This window comes from Crocodylus siamensis, chromosome 9 (genome assembly GCF_052110815.1).
Source record: "Crocodylus siamensis isolate JL-2025a chromosome 9, ASM5211081v1, whole genome shotgun sequence".
In the NCBI taxonomy this organism is placed as follows: Eukaryota; Metazoa; Chordata; order Crocodylia; family Crocodylidae; genus Crocodylus; species Crocodylus siamensis.
Genome location: NC_143403.1, coordinates 39,860,785 through 39,879,115, shown reverse-complemented (window position 1 = coordinate 39,879,115; position 18,331 = coordinate 39,860,785). Strand labels below are relative to the sequence as shown.

The window sequence follows — 18,331 nt, the reverse complement described above, 5'->3', positions numbered from 1 at the left end:
TTTCATACAGCAAGGGGAATCACTCACTTGTCTGTTCAAAGGAATCTTCCCCCTCCCTCAGTTTTTAAGCATTTTTATACTTAAGACAGATAAAGAGAAAAAAATACGACCTTGAAGAAACTAAAACAAACTTACTTAATTGGACATCTGTGCACAGAGTAATAATGCAGGATTTTTTTAAATCTCAAAACATATACCTGAAATAAGCAGTATTAACAATTCTGGTCTTTGTCTGTTTTTTTTTCTAGTCAGAGAGCCCAAAGCCTGACTAAATTTACTTCAGTGGCTGCTGTTGCCCAGACTTCCCTCTATTTAAGTTGGTCACCAGGTCATCTCCTTTGGCCAGGACCAGGTCTAGTAGAGCGTCGCCTCTGGTTGGCCCATGCATCTCCTGAGTCAGGAAGAACTCCTCGACACAGGTCAAGAAGGATTACGACTGATCCAACTTGGCCCAGTCTTCATCCCAGGAGATGTCTTGTTAATTAAAATTGCCCATGGCGACCATGTCATGTGCACATGCAGCCTCAGTCAATTCTTGCTTGAACTCCAGATCAAGTTCCTCCCCTGGGTTTGGTGGCCTGTAGGATATACCTACAGTTAGGTCTCTCTTGCTACACCCACCACCCTCCCTCCCCCTGCAACTTAACCCCGAGGGTTTCAAGCTGTCCATTTTTGGAGCTGATGTCAGCCTCCAAGGAGATGTACTGCTCTCCCACATAGAGAGCATCACCTCCACCTTTCTTCCCCGCCTGGTCCTTTCTATGTAGGGTGTGGCCCTTGATAGCTGCACTCCAGTAATGTGAAGAGTCCCACCAGGTCTCTGTAATCCCTAATAGATCATAATGCACACTGGAGAGTAGGAGGGCTAGCTCCTCCTGCTTGTTCCCCATGCTCCTGGCATTAGTATATAGGCACCTGAGTTGGCCTACTGAGGCCCTCGTCTTCCTGCCCCACTGATGGAGAACTATTACCTCAGCTCCCACAAAGGTGTCTCTCCCAGTGTCCCTATTTAAAGGGTTTACTTGTATGTTGGTCCCTGGACTTGTTTGAATTTGTGTATCCCCATCCCCCAGCAATTTTAATTTAAAGCCCTGTCCAGAAGATCAGCCTTCCTGGCCTTGAACAGGGACTTCCCTTTCCTTGTGAGGTGGATGCTGCCCCTTCCCAGGAGTCCTCTCTCCCTGAAGCGCACATTGTGGTCAAGGAATCCAAAGCCTTCTCAGTGGCACCAGCATTGGAGTCGTTGGTTCACTTCCTCAATGCGTCCTTCCCTTCTGGGACTGCGGCCTGAAACAGGGAGCACCGGACAAAAATCTGCCTGGGCCCCCAACCCCTTGAGCCCAGCCCCCGTAGCCCTGTAGTCACTCATGACCCAGTCTGGATTAATCTTGGTCGTGGATTACTGGATTACTTATCCTCCATAAAATAGATTACTTATCCTCCAGCTTGTATTACCTCCTGTCTCAGGAATTACTCCTTCCAATGGTGCCCTTAATTGGCATGTCTTTCACCTTCTTGCTCTTGCAGAAATCTGGAAATACAGGAATACTGTTTCAAACAGACTGTGAAGGTATCTGGATACAGCACCTTAAGATATTTCCTTGGCAAGAAGCTTGCTTTTTTTTTTCTTAAGGCAGGCTAGTGGTTATAAAAGGACATGGCTCACTGATTAGAAAGAGTCTTGGGATGCCACGCTGATAAGAATCTCTAGGCCTAAATGACTTTCCCAGGCTGTCTGGAAAACCTGTACAATAGTGTTGCTTTTAAGGAAGATGCAACAGTTCAGTCTGTGGTGCATACTGAAGTAATCGACTCCAGAGCTTGTAGAAGAACTGAATGGGAGTGAGGTGGCATTTGTAGTAATGCACATCTTGGACAATGTGTTTGTGACTGTTACTGGCCTTTTCAGGGCAAGGTTAGCTCTATTTCTTCTCACCCTGTAGGTGAGAGAGGACTCTTGAAGCCAGCCCTTAGAAATCTCTTCTCAAATAACTTTGGTGACTGCTTTCTTTTTAAAAGATAAGTTCAGAAGTGGTGTGTTAACCACCCTATTCTTTGCTTTTCCTGTGGAGGAAAAGACGTACAAAAAACTAGAACTCTTGGTTCCAAAATGACACCTTTTATTAGACCAAGTGGAAAATGGCAAGAAAACTGTCCTTTTCTGCAAGCTTTCAGGATCAAAGTCCCTTCATCAGGCTCTGGGAAAAGTGTAGAGGTTACAAAATGGTAAAGAAGTCCCCATAGGTAGGAAATAAACTTCATTTTTGCACAGAGGGAGCTGAAGATAGAAGGCTGTCCCTCTGGGTCCATGAGGGTGTCTTTGTGAGCTGTGTTGAGTAGCTCTTTGGTGTGTTGCTCACGTAGAAGTCCTTCCCTGGAGGTGTCAGATGGCAGGCAAGGTGGTAATAAAAAAAACTTTCTTGTTGTTCTGCAATGAAGTTTAGAATTCAAAATCGGCTAAAATTTGTCGTCTTCCATGTTTCAGGGGTGTACTTTGTAGCCATGTTGGTCTGAGACAAAAAGACATACAAAAAACTAGAACTCGTGGTTCCAAAATGGTACCTTTTATTAGACCAACCTGATCAACACATCAAAGAGCTACTCAGCACAGCTCACAAAGACACTCTCATGGACCCAGAGGGACAGCCTTCCATCTTCAGCTCCCTCTGCGCAAAAATGAAGTTTATTTCCTACCTATGGGGACTTTTTTACCATCTTGTAACATCTACACTTTTCCCAGAGCCTGATGAAGGGACTTTGATCCCAAAAGCTTGCAGAAAAGGACAGTTTTCTTGCCATTTTCCAGTTGGTTTAATAAAAGGTGTCATTTTGGAACCAAGAGTTCTAGTTTTTTGTATGTCTTTTTGTCTCAGACCAACATGGCTACCAAGTATACTCCTGTGGAGGAAAAGGCATTCTACTTGAGGCTTCTGGGGACTCCAGTTTATTTGAAGATTGATAAACATGGGACTTTCTTCCTGGAGATTTTCTGTAGTATTCATTTGTCTAAATACCATCAGTAGCATTGCATTAAAATCTAACGCAAGGCACTCATTAATTCCATTTTTTAAGCATGTGTATGAAGTAGAGAGAACCGCTATATCAGCAAGTGGTTTGAGGCTTTTTGAGGCTTAATTTTGGTGTTACTTGTAGCTTGTTCATGGTGGTATTTCTTAGTCTGAAGATCTTAAGTCCCTGTTCTGCTTTCTGCCTTACCTCCTTATTCCAAGTCTATCAGTTTAGTTGATTCTTTGCTCCCCAGGCTCCATGTTGTTGGTAGTGATCAGTCGGCTGGCACTAGTCTAGTTATTCCTAGTTTATAGGAGACTCCTAAATGCCATATGTCATACTGGGACTGTTTTGTCCTATAACTCTGAAAAGAGGATTGAGGTAGAATGGTTAAGCTGTCTTTCTCTCAGGACTTTTGCCTTTACAGGCGTAGCCCACGGTGCCTAAAACGCTTTGTGTAATGCTACAGACATAACAGAATGCACTGGGTAACAGAAGCTAGTCACAAATGTGCTCTGAGGACCTATGTAGTAGTATGAGAGTAATGTTGTAGCTCCAATAGTCCAAAAATTATGTGAGAGGCAAGGATTTCTTAGATGGATATCTTTTATTGGACCAGCTATGTAGGGGTAAAGTTAGACAAGCTTCTGAATCTAAGGCATTCTTCCTCATTTCTGAGGAAGAATGTCTTGCATTTGAAAGCTTGTCAAACTCTTACTTTAACAGATGCTAGCAGTGAGTCTGACATTGGTTATGCAAGGATGATCTGTGAAATGTCCTTAACACATTCCATTTATAGTGAATAGGTAGTAAGATAGGGGAAAATGGGGATGGTTATGAGTGATGGGGCTGGCTTTAGAGCAGGGGTTATTAACCTTTTTTGTGCCGTGGACCCCTTTGGCAGTCTGGTGAAGCCTATGGACCCCTTCTCAGAATAATGAGCGTCTGTAGACGGGAAGACTGCGATCACGTGCGATCTAGCAGCGGGTCTAATAACTACCGTAATTTCAAAGTAGTGATGAGTGCAAACGATATTTCAAGATATCTGCAACAACTGTAATGTGATATGAAAATATCTGATTTCTGTTGGTGACAAAGTCACAGGTACTGCTAATATTACTGTGGTTTGTTGCCTACATTCATAATTGAAGGAAATGCTAAATTTCAGTTAGAGGTTAGTGAAAATAAAAATGTAATTTGTTTCCCATCCAAGTTCATGGACCCCCTGAAATCTATCCACAGACCCCTTGGGTGTCCGTGGACCCCAGGTTAAGAACCCCTGCTTTAGAGAGTCCTTGCAAAATGAGTTTTCCAGATTCCTTATTCGCTACTGTCACTTTGGCTTCCCTGTGATCAGTGGAGTTACACCAGTATAAAATTAGATTAATATAATGTTGACTGGGACCACTTGTATTTTTAGGGGTTTTTTTACTTCTGGACAATGGGACAAAACTGAAAGCTTCCTCCTACTAATCGCTCATTCCAGCTGAAGTCATGGGGTTGAGGCTGGAAATGCAGTCAGATAGATCTGGAACAATTTTACTTCTGGAGATGGCATCTTTGTGGCAGGAATAAATCTATTTCAATGCCTGTTATACTCTGAGAACCTTTGTGGGATGTCATGTGGGCAGAGGAATTTCAGGCATGCATACATTCCAGGGGAAGAAACAGGCGCTGAAGTATTTTATGTTTCAGTCTAGCATCCAATCAAATTAATTTTGGGCTTGGATAGCATAATATTTGTGTGCCTGTCCCCTTTCTGCAACAGCCACAGTACAAGTACAGACTTCTGGTGGGAGAAATCCGCAACTCAGTCTCCCTTCTACTTGGACATCCTCTTCAGGGGTGTATTCTCATCCCTTTTTGTATTCAGGAAAGGTGAGATGGGTAGAAGCTAATCTGGAGTGTCCAGAATCTATTCAGGTAGAGTTGGGAGTTTTGTCTTCATGCTTATTAGTGGCAGACTTTCCAGCCACTCTTTGCAAAGCAAGGCAAACAGAAGTTTCCCTGAATACACAATGCTACAGGAAGCCCACTGAAGTTAAAAAAACAAACAAAACAAAACAAAACAAACCACAAACCCTGTACGTGGTGATTTTATCTTGCAGAGGAGGCCCTGTTCAACTTGTGAAAATCTTGTTCTCATTGTGTTAAAGCTGCAACTGTGTGTCACATTTCATTTTTAGTAATGGAAAGTGGTTTAAATGGGTTACAGAGATCATCCAGGTTGACTACCTTGAAGACCAGAAAACTGCTTTTAATGTAGGCTGTTAAATGGTCACCTAATAGTAACTCCCTGTGGCTGCCTTCTGCCATGGGGAGCTGCTAGGCAGCCAAAGAACCCAGCTGGGGCTATGCAGCTAAATCTAAGTGAGCAGGTGCCTGTTGCCCCTCTCCCCTCCCTGTCCCTATCCCCCCTCCCCCCACCAGCTGGCTAGCCCCACACTAAAGCACCTTCATGCCCTAGCCAGGCCTTCCACAGCACATTGAGCCGGAGCAGCCCCAGGCTGGCAGACTGACCCCCAGGGCCTGTTCTGCCCCTCTCAGCATGCCTTGGTCCCAGGAGCATGCTGCGGCTCATGTGCAAAAGTGGCACCTGGGTGCAATAAACTCCAGCATGAACTGTACTGGAATTTATTCAGCTGCATTAATTGCATGTGTAGATGCACCCAAGGTCTCTCTCCCTCCTCCCTGTCTCGGTTTCCCCCCCACTGCCACCCTCACCCCCTCCCAAATCAGTATGATAGCTCAGCATCTTCTGGTGGAAGCTAGCATGAAGTCTTAGATCTTTTCAGGTAAGTGTTGGAACTTCACAACCTACATTCAGCATTGATTTGTGCTGCAAAAATAGAGGGTGCCTCCCTTTTTAATTGTAAGATGTTCTAACTAGGTAACTGGTCAAGAACATCAGCATAAGATGTTTAGGACTTCTAATGCTAAGATACTTGTTTTTCTAATGCTATTTTTTCTCTTCTGTCTGCCTGAGTTTGGTGTAGTTTTTTTTTAATGTGATATCTAGGGACTGAGATGATACTTGAGTAGCAATCAGCTTTTTGTGAGTATCTCCAAACATCAGATATAGCCAATGAATACTGTGGTGATTCCTTTGCAAGATGGCTGGATTGCCCAACAAACAAATTCTAAGCATCTTGAGGTTCAACTTCAAAGAAATACTTTCATTTTAGGGAAGCCTTTTTGTTGCAGCTGGATCATTAACTTCTACCTAAAATTGCATGCGAGTAAGTCTCTGGTTAGTGACTTGCAGATTGCTTCACAATAGATACGTATCAGTCCAATTTATTCAAAACGGGATTTACAAAAGTGTTGGCTTAGGGAACTCTATGGGGTACTTAACTTTGTCTATGCATTTATAATGTAACCGTGGCTTAGCCTCTAGGAATGTACAACGTCTTCTTTTTCTTTTTTTCTTTTTCTCTTTCTTGCTTGTTCTCTCTTTCTCGCTCACTCACACTTCTCTTTTTCTTTTTCTTTCTCTCTCTTTCTTTATCTTTGTTTGGATCCCAGAAGGCTCTTATAACTGACGACAGTGTAAAATGAAATGGTTTTATGTAACTATTGAAGCTATATTTGTGCCAAGTATTTAAATCCTGTGCTGAGACCATTTTGCTAGGTATAAGTTAAAGTCCAATGTTAGCTTTCATTTGAAAAGTGTGCATTAAGCCAATATTTAAACACTTTCTTAAGTACCTTTTTCCTTGGAGAAAAGCAACTGAGCATATGTCCTCCCAGATTTCCTTCACCATTTTCTTCTTTGTTCTCATTCTTCCTGTATTCTTTGAGACTACTTAAGCCTACTGCTGGCTTTCTCCTCAATACTCTATAGAGTCTAGAGCAGTGATTTTCAGCCAAGGTGCTAAAGAACACTGGCGTGCTGCGAGATCCTCTTAAGGGTATTGTGCAATATTAGGACTATTAGGGTGCAAACACATCCCTGATTTATAACACTAAACCCGGAGGTTTCAAATAAGAATCCATAGCATGAAGAATGGTCTTTCTGAGTTCTTTGCAACTGAGAAATTGCTAAAAAGAATTATCTATATTAAAAAAAAAAAAAAAAAGTGTGAAAGTGGCATTTTTTTCCTGAGGGGTGCTTTGAGGTCCAATGAAGTTGAAAAACCACTGTTTTAAAACAATTATAGTGTTAGTTCTGTACTTGAACCACATATATAATTTTGATACTGTCATAATCTGGTGGGAGGAAGGGAGCATGTCATACTCAAATCAAGTGTAATAGTGGGTAAAGGAACTCTTCAGAAGCTCTTTGTTAAATGGGAGAGAAGGGAGGGGGAGGGGGAGGGGAAAGGGAAGGTAAAACAGTGTATAGTATGGAGTGATAGTCTAGCTGGTTCACTGCTGACTGAATTAAATAGATGTTCATAGATGCCAGGGTTGGAAGGGGTCTCAACAGATAATTGAGTCCAACCCACTGTCTAGGCAGGGAAAAGTGCTGGGGTTAGAAGACCCCAGCCAGATGCCTATCCAGCCTTCTCTTAAAGATCCCCAAGGTAGGGGAGAGCACTGCCTCTCTTGGAAACCCATTCCAAATTTTGGCCACCCTTACCATGAAGTTTTTCCTGATACCTAGCCTAACAAAGGAAGGCCGGAAGGCTACCAAAGCCCAGGATTGATCCAGGGACCTTTAGATTTTCAGTCCAATGCTCTCCCAATTGAGCTACTTTGGCTGGCACAGAACAAACCTGTATTGGCCAGGAATCAAACCTGGGCCTCCCACGTGGCAGGAAAGAAGTCTATTACTGAACCACCAATGCTTCAGCTAAATCTATTCAAGTTCCAGCTTTACTGAAAATCCCTGCTTTGCTACATATGCAGTGCATGTTGGTGTGACAGGCTTCCCCGGGATTAATTGTGATAGGGAAGAAACTAGTTTCTTCTGTCTGGGGACGTGGGCTAATACCTAGTGTGCACTGACTGATGGAAATACAGACATAGTCTTAGTAGAATAGATGTCCTTACTGCAGCTTCCACAGAATAAATTCTTTCTGTACTTATCAGCAATCCCAGCAATGAAGCATATAACCAAGACAAAACCAGTGTACCTGACTTTTGAGGCAAGATATGGAAGTTTGCATCACCTTCTGTTCAAGGAAACCTGAATAAAGAGATCTGTAGTCTCCAAGGCAACCAGATAACTTCCACTACTCACTTAGCTTTAACTAAAAAAAAAAATTGATTTCTTAGCTTTTCGTGGCACAAAATAAAATGGATCCTGAAGTACTCTAGAGTGCAGGGAGAATGTACATAACATATTGTGAAGAATCATGGGGGTCCTCTTTTCCAGGGGTGGGCAAAATATGGCCTGTGGGCCGGATGCAGCCCACTAGGCCATTCTATCCGGCCCACAGGGCCCCTAAAAAAATTTACAAAATTATATTCATCTGTCCTTGGTTCCTGTCAAAGATGACAGGTGCCAGGGGCAGTAGAACCCAGGGGAAGCCCCAGCAGGCTCCTGCTGCCTGGCCCTGCCCCCCACAGCTGGAACATGTGGTCCACGCTGGCCTAGGACCATGTGGCTGCACCAGTGCTGGAAACTCAGGTAAGAAGGGAGGGGGGGGAGGCAGAGAAGGACTGTGGGCAGGGAGCAAGCTGGTGCTGAGCGTGGCAAAAAGCGGCTCCTCCCCTTCCCGCTCACCCTCCCCCGCCCCATGGCTGGTGCTCCCTGCTGTTCCCTGCTGTCACTTGCAGCCGGCACAGAGCTGACCTGAGCAGGCATAGGTAACCGCAGGCAGGCTGCGAGCAGCTGCAGCACGGGGTGCTGGCCACGGGGCAGGGGAAGGGCCGCTTTTCAGCACTAGCTTGTAACTCAACCCTGCTTCCAGCCTGGGCCTCGCACTGGCTATGGGCTTGCCCATCAGGGCTGCACCATGGTGGCAGCAGCTGCTCGGTGTGGAGGAAAGCAGCCCCCCTGTTTGCTGCATTGGGCAATGTTTGCTGCTGCCTGACCGGAGCTCGCACACTGGGCAGCACAGAGGCAGTGGTGTGCATTGCCCCCTGCCTGTACTGCGGGGCTGAGGGGGACACTGGGAGTGAGTGGGCTCAGGAGCCAGCAGGATCATGGGGCCCACACTGGTGTCTCAGGGCCAGCGCCAGTGGGGCCCAGAGCAAGGCGGCAAGAGTACAGGGTCCCGGTCAACAGGGGCTCTATGGAGCCGGGCCAGCTCCCCCCTCTCCTTGCTGGTGCATCCCAGCTGGGCTCCACAGACCCCTGCCAGCCTGTGCCCCACTCTGGGCCACACCAGTGCTGGCCCTGGGACATTGGTCCCAAGATGGTGACCAGGGGGCGAGGCACCTGTCAAGGGGCAGGGCTATCCATATGGCCCTTGACAGCTTGCCAAAACTGGGTAAGTGGTCCTCCGCCTGAAATAATTGCCCACCCCTGCTCTTTTCCCATCTCATTGTCAAATATTCTAACATATTTCTAGGAACACTGCTGCATAGGCTACAGCTATACAACACTGTAGGCTAGAGGTTGACAACCTATGGCCTGCAAATCAAATCAAGCTTGCAGACCCAGGGAGCTTTGGCAGTGGGGGACTTCAGCCTGTGCTATGCTGCAGCTGAGCAGCCGGAAGAAGCAGTGGCCAGGTCCTGGTGCCAGCCTGCCTCACACCTGAGCCAGTCATTCCAGCCTGCCACTGTGAAAAGCTGCTGACAGTCACTGTAGATTATTTAGCTAATATGATTCAAACTCTTTAGCCCCTAAATGTCTTCATATTATGTTCTGCCTCATATGACCAAGATGCTTTAAGTTCCTCCCTTCTAAAATCCCATGCTGTTTCTGCAAGTAGTAGAGTGAGTGCTGCAGTACATCTTAAGGAAATTGGATGAAAATAAGCAGTCAATTTATTTAGTCTAGTTTATCTTAATAAATGTTTGTAGTGCTCTGTTCTTTCTCAGCACAATATATGAGAGGTGACTCTGGACTCCTAGTCTGTATCCTGAACTTTTCTCCTCTTAGTTTTAACTGGCAGCTTGCTACCTTTAATGAGTCTTCTGGTTGGAGTATGGTCATGGTTGAGTCTTATACTGGTGAAGCTCCTGCGGCCCTTGCTGTATGTTACACTATGAGCCACACAAACATTAATCAGCTTACTGCTATCTTGCTGTCAGACCTTCAGCTTGAGTGATGCATCTTTGGGGAGTGGCCGCAATTTAATTCAGGGCTGGGCAAAATACGGCTTGCTGGGAGGGATTTTGTCCAGCCCTCAGCAGGTCTCTTGGTCCTGCCTGGTCCAGGTGCCATCTGGCCCATGGTTCATCCTGCCACTCCCAGGTGTGCAGCTGGGCTGGGGTGGCTTCATGGTCAGACTGTTTTCTAGGAGTCCTGGCGGTGGCAGCTTCTTCCAGCAGCAACCAGCCCCAGCCCCATGAAGACCAGCTGGGACCTGTGCAGGCAGAGCCCAAGTCCCAGGCTGAGCACAGAGCCCTAGACCCAGCCCTGGCCAGCTCTGCATGGGAGTTGGGGTCCCCGAAGCTCCCACTTTGGACCTGCCTGCCCTGGCCATGATGAGCAGCAGTGGTGGCTGGACAAAAGCTGCAGCTGGGCTCTGGGGAAAAAAGTGAAACCTGGTGGCAGGTGTGGCCACCTCCCCCTCACCACTGCTGGCCACTCTTGCTGCAGCCACCCAAGCCCACACCAGGGCTGACTTGTGGCAGCTCCTTCCTGCTGCCTCCATGGCTTCCAAGCTGCCCTGGGCCCCCATGCCTTGTGAGGGAGTGGTAGGGATGATAGCCCCAGTATGGGCTCTGGGCAGCTGCAGCAAGAAGAGCCTAGCAATGTATAGGGGACATTAGCTGCACACACTGCCAAGTCCCCCTTTTTCCCAGCACCCAGACAGCAGCTTCTCCCAAGCTGCTGCCCCTCACCGTAGCCAGAAGGGGTGGGTCCAGAGCAGGCTCTGCAGGGACCCTGACCCCCTGCACAGGGTGAGCTTGGGCCAGGGCTGAGGCTGTGCGCTCAGCCTGGGGCCAGGCAGAAGCTGCTGTTGGGCATTGGGGGAAAATTGGATCCTGGTGGCAGGTGCAGCCGCTTCCCTCTCACTGCTGCTGGGACTTTCTCTGTGCAGCCACCAGGAGCTTGCGTCTGGGCTGCCTTGTAGCTCCTCCCTGCCAGGGATGGTGCTAGTGTTGGCAGCAGGGAGGAGCTGCAGGGCAACCCTGGTGTGGGCTCCTGGTGGATACAGTGAGAAGGCTGTGGGAGCAGCAAGATGGAGGTGGCTGCACCTGCCACCAGGTCTTGCTTTTTCCTGGTGCCTAGCAGCAGCTTCTGTTCAGCTGGTGCCACTGCCAGTGCCGCCTCTGTGCCCGGGCCACTGCTGGTGAAGCCAGGCAGCAGCTCCAGCCCCTTCCCAGAGTAGAAGAGTGACCCAGAGGAAGCATTGGTGGTAGCGGGGGCCCAGCTGAGCTGCCCCTTCTGAAGTTGCCGCCCACCCACACCCACACTGGCTGTCACTCTGCACACAACCCCTTCCCACGTAGGTTTGGTGAGTTGTGCCAGGAGGGAGAGGTGCTGACCTGGCGTGGGAGAGCTCTTCAAACGCCCTATATGGCCCACAGGCCCAAATAATTGTCCACCCCTGCCTTAATGGAACAGGAGCTGGGTTATACAGATCAAGAGATAATCCTGCCCTGAAGCAGCCTAACTTAGAGCTGCTTAAAAAGTGCTTTAAGAGGCTCAAAAATGTTAAAGGGGCACTACAGGGGTTAAGAGCTCCAGGAGTCAACCCAAATTAACTTGTAACAAGGTCCTGAGAGAAAAGAGGTAGCCACATTGAGAGGAGCTTGCTGTCTTGTAAATAGCAGACAAGTTTGTGGAAGTTCTAAGTGTTGACATGGATGATTTGCCTTGGGAGACTACTGCCCTCGTTGTTGGCATTTTAAATGCAGATCTTAAGAAACTGCTGCTGTAGAGAAATCAGACCTAAAAAGCTAAGTGGCCATAATAAAGCACAGTTAGTTAATCAAGTGAAATGCAGTTTTCCTGCTGTGTAGTTGTTGGGTAACTATGAAGTGCCTGGTAGAAGGGCATGCTTAATAGGCTACCCTTCAGAGAGCCTGCATTCAGCTGACTCTTTGCTTTCCTGTTGGTATAACAGAGTGCTGTATAGCTCATGCACAGAGGTCAGATATGGCCAGTCAGAAGATTGCCTCAGTTAGAACCAGGCAAGTCTTCTTACTTTGGAACTTAATTGGAGGCCACTCTACGGGCCTGCTCACTTCAGGATGCTAAAATTTGGGACAAATTTGCAGTTAATGCACACTGCTTCTGAATATTAGGATAAAATGCCGTAACTTTTTAATGGCCCTTAATTCATCTTTGTGCAGATGCTCTCATTTGCTGCCTTCAGTCTCTTTGGAGAAGGACAGCATATAAATCAAATAAATGTGGAAGAGATGTCTTTTTATGTGTGTTTTACCACTGCTGTAGGTAATTTGTCTTCACTCTTCTATGTAGGCAAAGTGCCAAGAGAACCAAAACCTCTCCATAGAATTTGATACCATGTGTAGCCTGGGAGGGCTCAGGTCTTCAGCTCTTGATGGAAAATTCCTGCCTTCCTGAAAAGACATGACAGGGTTTGTTTGTTTTTGGTTTTGTGGGGGGCAGCGTGTGTGTGTGTGTGTGTATATGGGGGGGGGGTTGTCTCCAAGCCATTTGACATGGGAGCTTTTAACTGTTCAGTAAGCATGTATTCAATGATGGGGGTACCTGGCAAAGAGATAATAATCACAACATGAGTGACAGCTGCCTTGGTAAAATGCATTTTGACTTACAGGAGAAAGTAACTGTAGAGATGAGCTTTTGTCTTCTTGCCTGCTGAATGCTTGATGTTTCTGCTGGGACTTTTAATGGTGGAGATGAACAACTGTATTGCTGGGTAATAGTACAGCAAACAGTTGTCTGCTGGGACCTGTATTTTGCTATTAGCCATCAAATCATGGTGACTGTTGCTGAGGTGAACCTGTAAGCTCGAGGTTAAGGTCTTTAAATACTCCTCCAAACTATATTGTTCCCCAGCTGAATAATTCATAGTGCCTGTTTCCTTTCTGAAGGGTAAAGAACATACATGTTGAAACTCCAGCTCCACAGTTACTGAACGTGAGCACGCAGCCACATAAATGTCTATTTTGTCTCTGCCCAGGGGCAAAACACATATTAAAAAAGCCATAAATCTTGACTTGTTTCATATTGTTTAATTTCTTCCTCCAGTGAGGAACTCTGACTCAGTTCTGAGATGGCCTGGGAATATGCTAATTATCCAAGTAGACAATGGTTTTTGGCTGAATCTGATATCTTTTACTAGACCAACATAAATAGTTGGGGGAAAAAAATGTAAGCAAGCTTTCAGGTTTAAAAACCCTTTGTCAGGCTGAGGAAGTCTCTGCAGCTGGTGTGTGCTCTTCCTGGATAGAATGAAAAGTAAAGAAGCCAGAGGCTGGGCTGGTATGCATACAAGATGGGCAGTCCAAGTAGACTTTTTTTTCTGATAGAGTATAAAAATAGATTGTGGAGCTTTGGAATAAAGCCATTACTAAAAATTATGCATGTTTGTCCCCCTCAGTTCATCATTGCTCATATTGTATCAACACACGGGTCACAAAAAGGTAACTCAGTTTGGGCCTCAGTATAAAATGGAGATGACTTAAGGATCTTGGGTGATTTCATAGACATTAGGGCTGGAAGGGACCTCGGAAGATTATGAAGTCCAGCTCCCTGCCCCAGGGGCAGGAAATCAGCTGGGGTCACAGGATCCCAGGAAGATAAATGTCCAATTGACTCTTAAAGGAGTCCAGAGTAGGTGCTTGCACCGCCTCTGGCAGCAGTCTGTTCCAGGCCTTGGGGGCTCAGACTATAAAGAAGTTCTTCCTTATGTCCAGCCTGAAATGGTCTTGACGAAGTTTGTGACCATTTGACCTCGTCATCCCATGGGGTGCTCTGGTGAACAGGCATTCCCTCAGATCCTGATGCACACCCCTTATGTACTTACAGTCAGCCACCAGGTCCCTCCTGAGCCTGTACTTTTCCAGGTTGAAGGGTCCCATAGCTCTCAGCCTCTCATCATAAGGCCTGTTTTCCTGCCCTCCAGTCATACGTGTGGCTCTCGTCTGGACTCTCTCAAGCTTCTCCACATCTTTTTTGAATTGTGGAGCCCAGAATTGGATACAGTACTCCAGCTGCAGCCTCACTGAAGCCGAGTACAGAGGGAAGATGACATCCTGGGATTTGCTAGAGAAGTATCTATGGATGCAAGCCAGAGTTTTGCTCGCTTTGCCGGCTGCACTTCACATTGGTGGCTCATATTCATCTTGTGGTCAGTCGTGACCCCTAAGTCCCTTTTGGCCATGCTGCTAGGTAGCACTGCCAAACCTATAAGCATGTTGCGGGTTTTTCTTCCCAAGGTGCAGTACCGCCCATTTTCTGAGCCTGTCAGGGTCGGCCTGGATCACTATCCTGTCCTCGGGTGTGGATGCTTTATCCCAAAGTTTGGTGTCATCAGCGAACTTGGCCAGTCTGCTCCTGACACCAATGTCCACATCATTAATGAAGATGTTGAAAAGGATAGACCCAAAAATGGAGCCTTGAGGGACCCCACTGGTCACAGCGCACCATGATTATTGACTTCCATTAACTACCACTCTCTGAGTCCGACCTCTGAGCCAATTCCCCAGCCAGCGGACTGTGATGTAGCCGAGGCCAGGTTTTCTATAAGACAATCGTGGGATACCAGATAAAAAGCTTTTTTTTAAAGTTGAGATATATGATATCAATCTCTTCTCCCTTGTCCAGGTGATATGTCACCTGGTCGTAGAAGGAGATGAGATTGATCAGGCAAGACCTACCCACAACAAACCCATGCTGGCTATCCCTTAAGAAGTTGTCTTCAGCCAGTTTATCAAGAATGGTCTCTTTGATGTTCTCCAAGATCTTCCCGGGGATGGAGGTCATGCTGATGGGCCTGTAGTTCCCCAGATCTACTTTCCACCCTTTCTTGAAAATAGGCACCACATTGGCCTTCTTCCAGTCCTTGGGCACTTCATTAGAGTGCCACGAGTTTTCAAAGATCCGTTCCAGTGGCTGAGCTATGATGCTTGCCAGCTCCTTAAGTACCCTGGGGTGTAAGCTGTCTGGGCCAGCTGACTTGAAGGTGTCCAGCATCTCAAGGTGTTCCTTCACATGGTCAATATTGGTGAAGGGTAACAATTCTCCTTTGCCCTCACCGTCCTGTACTGTATTCAGCAGAGCTGTCCCTTGGGGCAGATGAAAAACCAATGCAAAATACCTGTTGAGCAGGTTGACTTTTTCCTGGGCGTCGGTTGTCAGTTGACCCATATGGTTTAGCAGGGGTCCAATGTTACCCTTGCTTTTTCTCCGGCTCGCCACATATCTAAAAAAGGACTTTTTATTGTCCTTGATACGTGTAGCCAGTTGGAGTTCAGTTGCAACCTAGGCTTTCCTGGTTTGCTCCCTACAGGTCCCCGGACCAGTGCAGAGTGCTCCTCCTTTGGGGTGGATCCAACCTTCCACTCATTATAGGCCTTTCTTTTTGGACACAGGAGGTCCGCCAGTTCTCTGCAGAGCCAAAGGGGCTGCTGTGGTGTTGGCAGGCACCTTCAAAAAACCCTGCTTTCTCAGGGATGCTGAGAGCAACAGCCCCACATGTTCCATCCCAGCCAGCTTGGAACAGTTCTGTTCAAGCGACATGCCTAAGTAACACCCAGCCATGCAGGCTAGCTTACCTTGTGAAGGAGGACTTGTAATGTGGCAGGAGCTCTCATTCAGTGGGTTCAGGACCAATAATTTGGGACAAGGTAATGTCTATTGTATCTATCTCTGGACATTGCTTCCACTCTTAAAGTGTAAGCAGATAGTTCATGCTGGTTCCAGCTAGGTTTCCAGCCTGAGGGACTGTAAGCTGCATTACTGTGGATGGAAGTAGGAGGGAGCAGGAATATCCCAGCAGAGCCTGCTCCCTGAACTGGAGAACATCAATACAGTTCAGGCATTTTCTCTCTCCATTCCAGATAGCTGAGGTGGGCTGTCCAACTTCTGCATAGCCAGTGGCCACATACATTATGGGGGGCAGCATGCTGCAGGGGTGAGATGGTCATGTGCCAGGGCCCATGGGCCATCAGTTGGACAGCCCTGTAGTAAAGTATTTTGATACTACCCTCCTGTGTCTTATGTGCCCCATATGGGCTGCTAAGGACTCTATTCAAAGCAATATTTCAGTGTCAAGGATAGGAATCTGTGGACCACAGGCCACACTAGGAAATCTTCTTTATCTGGTAAAGCTAATTTTTCTTCAGGTACTCTGTAGCTGGATGTTCCTGCATTTCATGCCTTCAGCTATACAGACCTTTCTGGAACTTCAGCATCTCTCTAACTTGGTGGGCAAGAACAGCACTAGCTGTCAGTGTTCAGCCACTGTCCAAGTGGTCCATGTGGGTTAGAGGACTAAAACTCTAGAAGCAGCTCTGTAGTGGGCTGCAGTTACTCGCTGAGGAGCAATGATGCAAATCTTTAAAGGAAAGCCAGAATGTCAGAGGAATTTAAAAATTTTTCTTTTAATTTAACAGCTGGTGGAAGACGTGTCTTCTCCTCCTGCCCATTTCTCTCCTGTCTTGTAATGAGTGCAACAATTATCCTCTTCCAGAGCATGGCAAAGGTTACCTTTTACCACATCTAGTGTGCTTCCATAGGGTCTGTATTACCTGGCATTGGAGCCCTCGCTGGGCCAAAATGCTAGATGAACTATGGACTTGTGAGGACAAAATGAGATTATTGTATACTTGTTAGCCATCAGGCTTAGCTGTGATGGAACCAAAGAAAACCAGATGAAAACTTGTAGGGAGCAAAATGCATTCTACAGTAAAGGGTTGGAGACACCATTTGGTAACTTCTTGGAATTGAAACCTAACATTTTCACTGGGTACAGATACATGTTTGAAGCAGTTTTGCCACATTTGTATTGCTTACAGCTTGTCTGCACATAATGATTAGGACGTAACATCTGCCCTTTTTGAAACTGCTCCAAACCTACTGTTTGACTGCAAGGGCAAATTCTGTATGCTACCCAAACCAGCCAGTGTTTTAACACTGTCCTGGAATGTGCATAGATCAAGAATAAACACCTCTTACCTCTGACAGCAGCACTTACATAAGTCTGGGCCCTGTATGCTTGATATACAAGACCGCTAGCATGCTCTCCATGGCAGATGGAACTTTCAAGTCTGTACCAATGTCCTTTTACCTCCCCTAAAGTCTTAAGCAATTTGCAAAAATAAGCATACTTAAATAGTCTGCCCTGGTTTCTAAATCGGGAAGGGTAGCGAGCAGATTAAGCAAGCTGTACAAACAGTACATTCATTGGATAACCTCTTGCCTTGCAAGACTGTACATTTTCTAAGTGGCGATATTGTCTCCTTTTTGGTACCTGGTACTGAGAGATAAAACAAGATTACAAGAGAACCCGCTACTACTTGGAGAACTAGTTGCTGTGTTTGTAACGTTCCAATGAGACAGCAGGCTTAATGGCATCAGGGCAAATATTTCTGCCATTTTTTGTGCGTGTATCTCCTGATTTGAGCACTGAATAGTAGAAATCATGCAGGTGGGTAAATGTCACTCGTGGTAGTTTTTAATTCTGTTGGAGAACTTAATATTCAAACAGTAGCAAGAGGTAAGCATTTAAGTTTTAGTTATACACTATAAGCTTATAAATTATACATGCTATATGCACCGTAAGCTGAGGCCTCTCAAGGATAGTGACAACTTTGCCATGGCCTGCTTAGATTTTTGGCACATTCTTGTCAGGACTCTAACTCGCATCTAGCTGACATCCACATTTCCCCATTTCTCTCCTGTCTTCTCCAGACTAATGTATGTGAAGAGGACTTGTCCTTTGTGACATCTAATTGGGTTTGCTGCTATAAAACTCTTCAGGCAAGAATTCGTAGTCTCGAGTTCTTCTGTCTGGCTATAGTTACTTATAATTTATAAACAAATGAGGAATAAAGTAGGAAAATGTTTTAAACCAAGACTGAGTTTCCTATGTAGGTATAATATATGAATCAAAAGCTAAGTTTAAACTTCAGAGGGGAACACTTTATAAATACTCTGGTGTGTGGAGCAGAGAGTTCTAGAGAAGTCAGTCCTGAGGTAGCTGCAACCATTGGAGCACCTTAGATGCTTTAACAACCCTCCTCTACTCCACATAAGGTCAGTTGAGTTGCTTTGCATCACTGGTGATTCTTCAGGCAGAGTCCTGGTGGCACCCATCTCCTC

The 18,331-nt window shown here is 46.3% G+C and overlaps 1 protein-coding gene and 1 non-coding gene across 2 annotated transcripts in view; one reads left to right on the top strand and one right to left on the bottom strand.

Annotated features, from left to right (window-relative positions):
* Nucleotides 1-18,331, top strand: part of FA2H (fatty acid 2-hydroxylase) — an 81,413-nt gene that overhangs the window by 21,227 nt on the left and 41,855 nt on the right. The gene's annotated exons all lie outside the window — the stretch shown is intronic.
* Nucleotides 7,640-7,712, bottom strand: TRNAF-GAA (transfer RNA phenylalanine (anticodon GAA)). The gene has a single exon. It is a non-coding gene; the product is annotated as a tRNA-Phe (tRNA).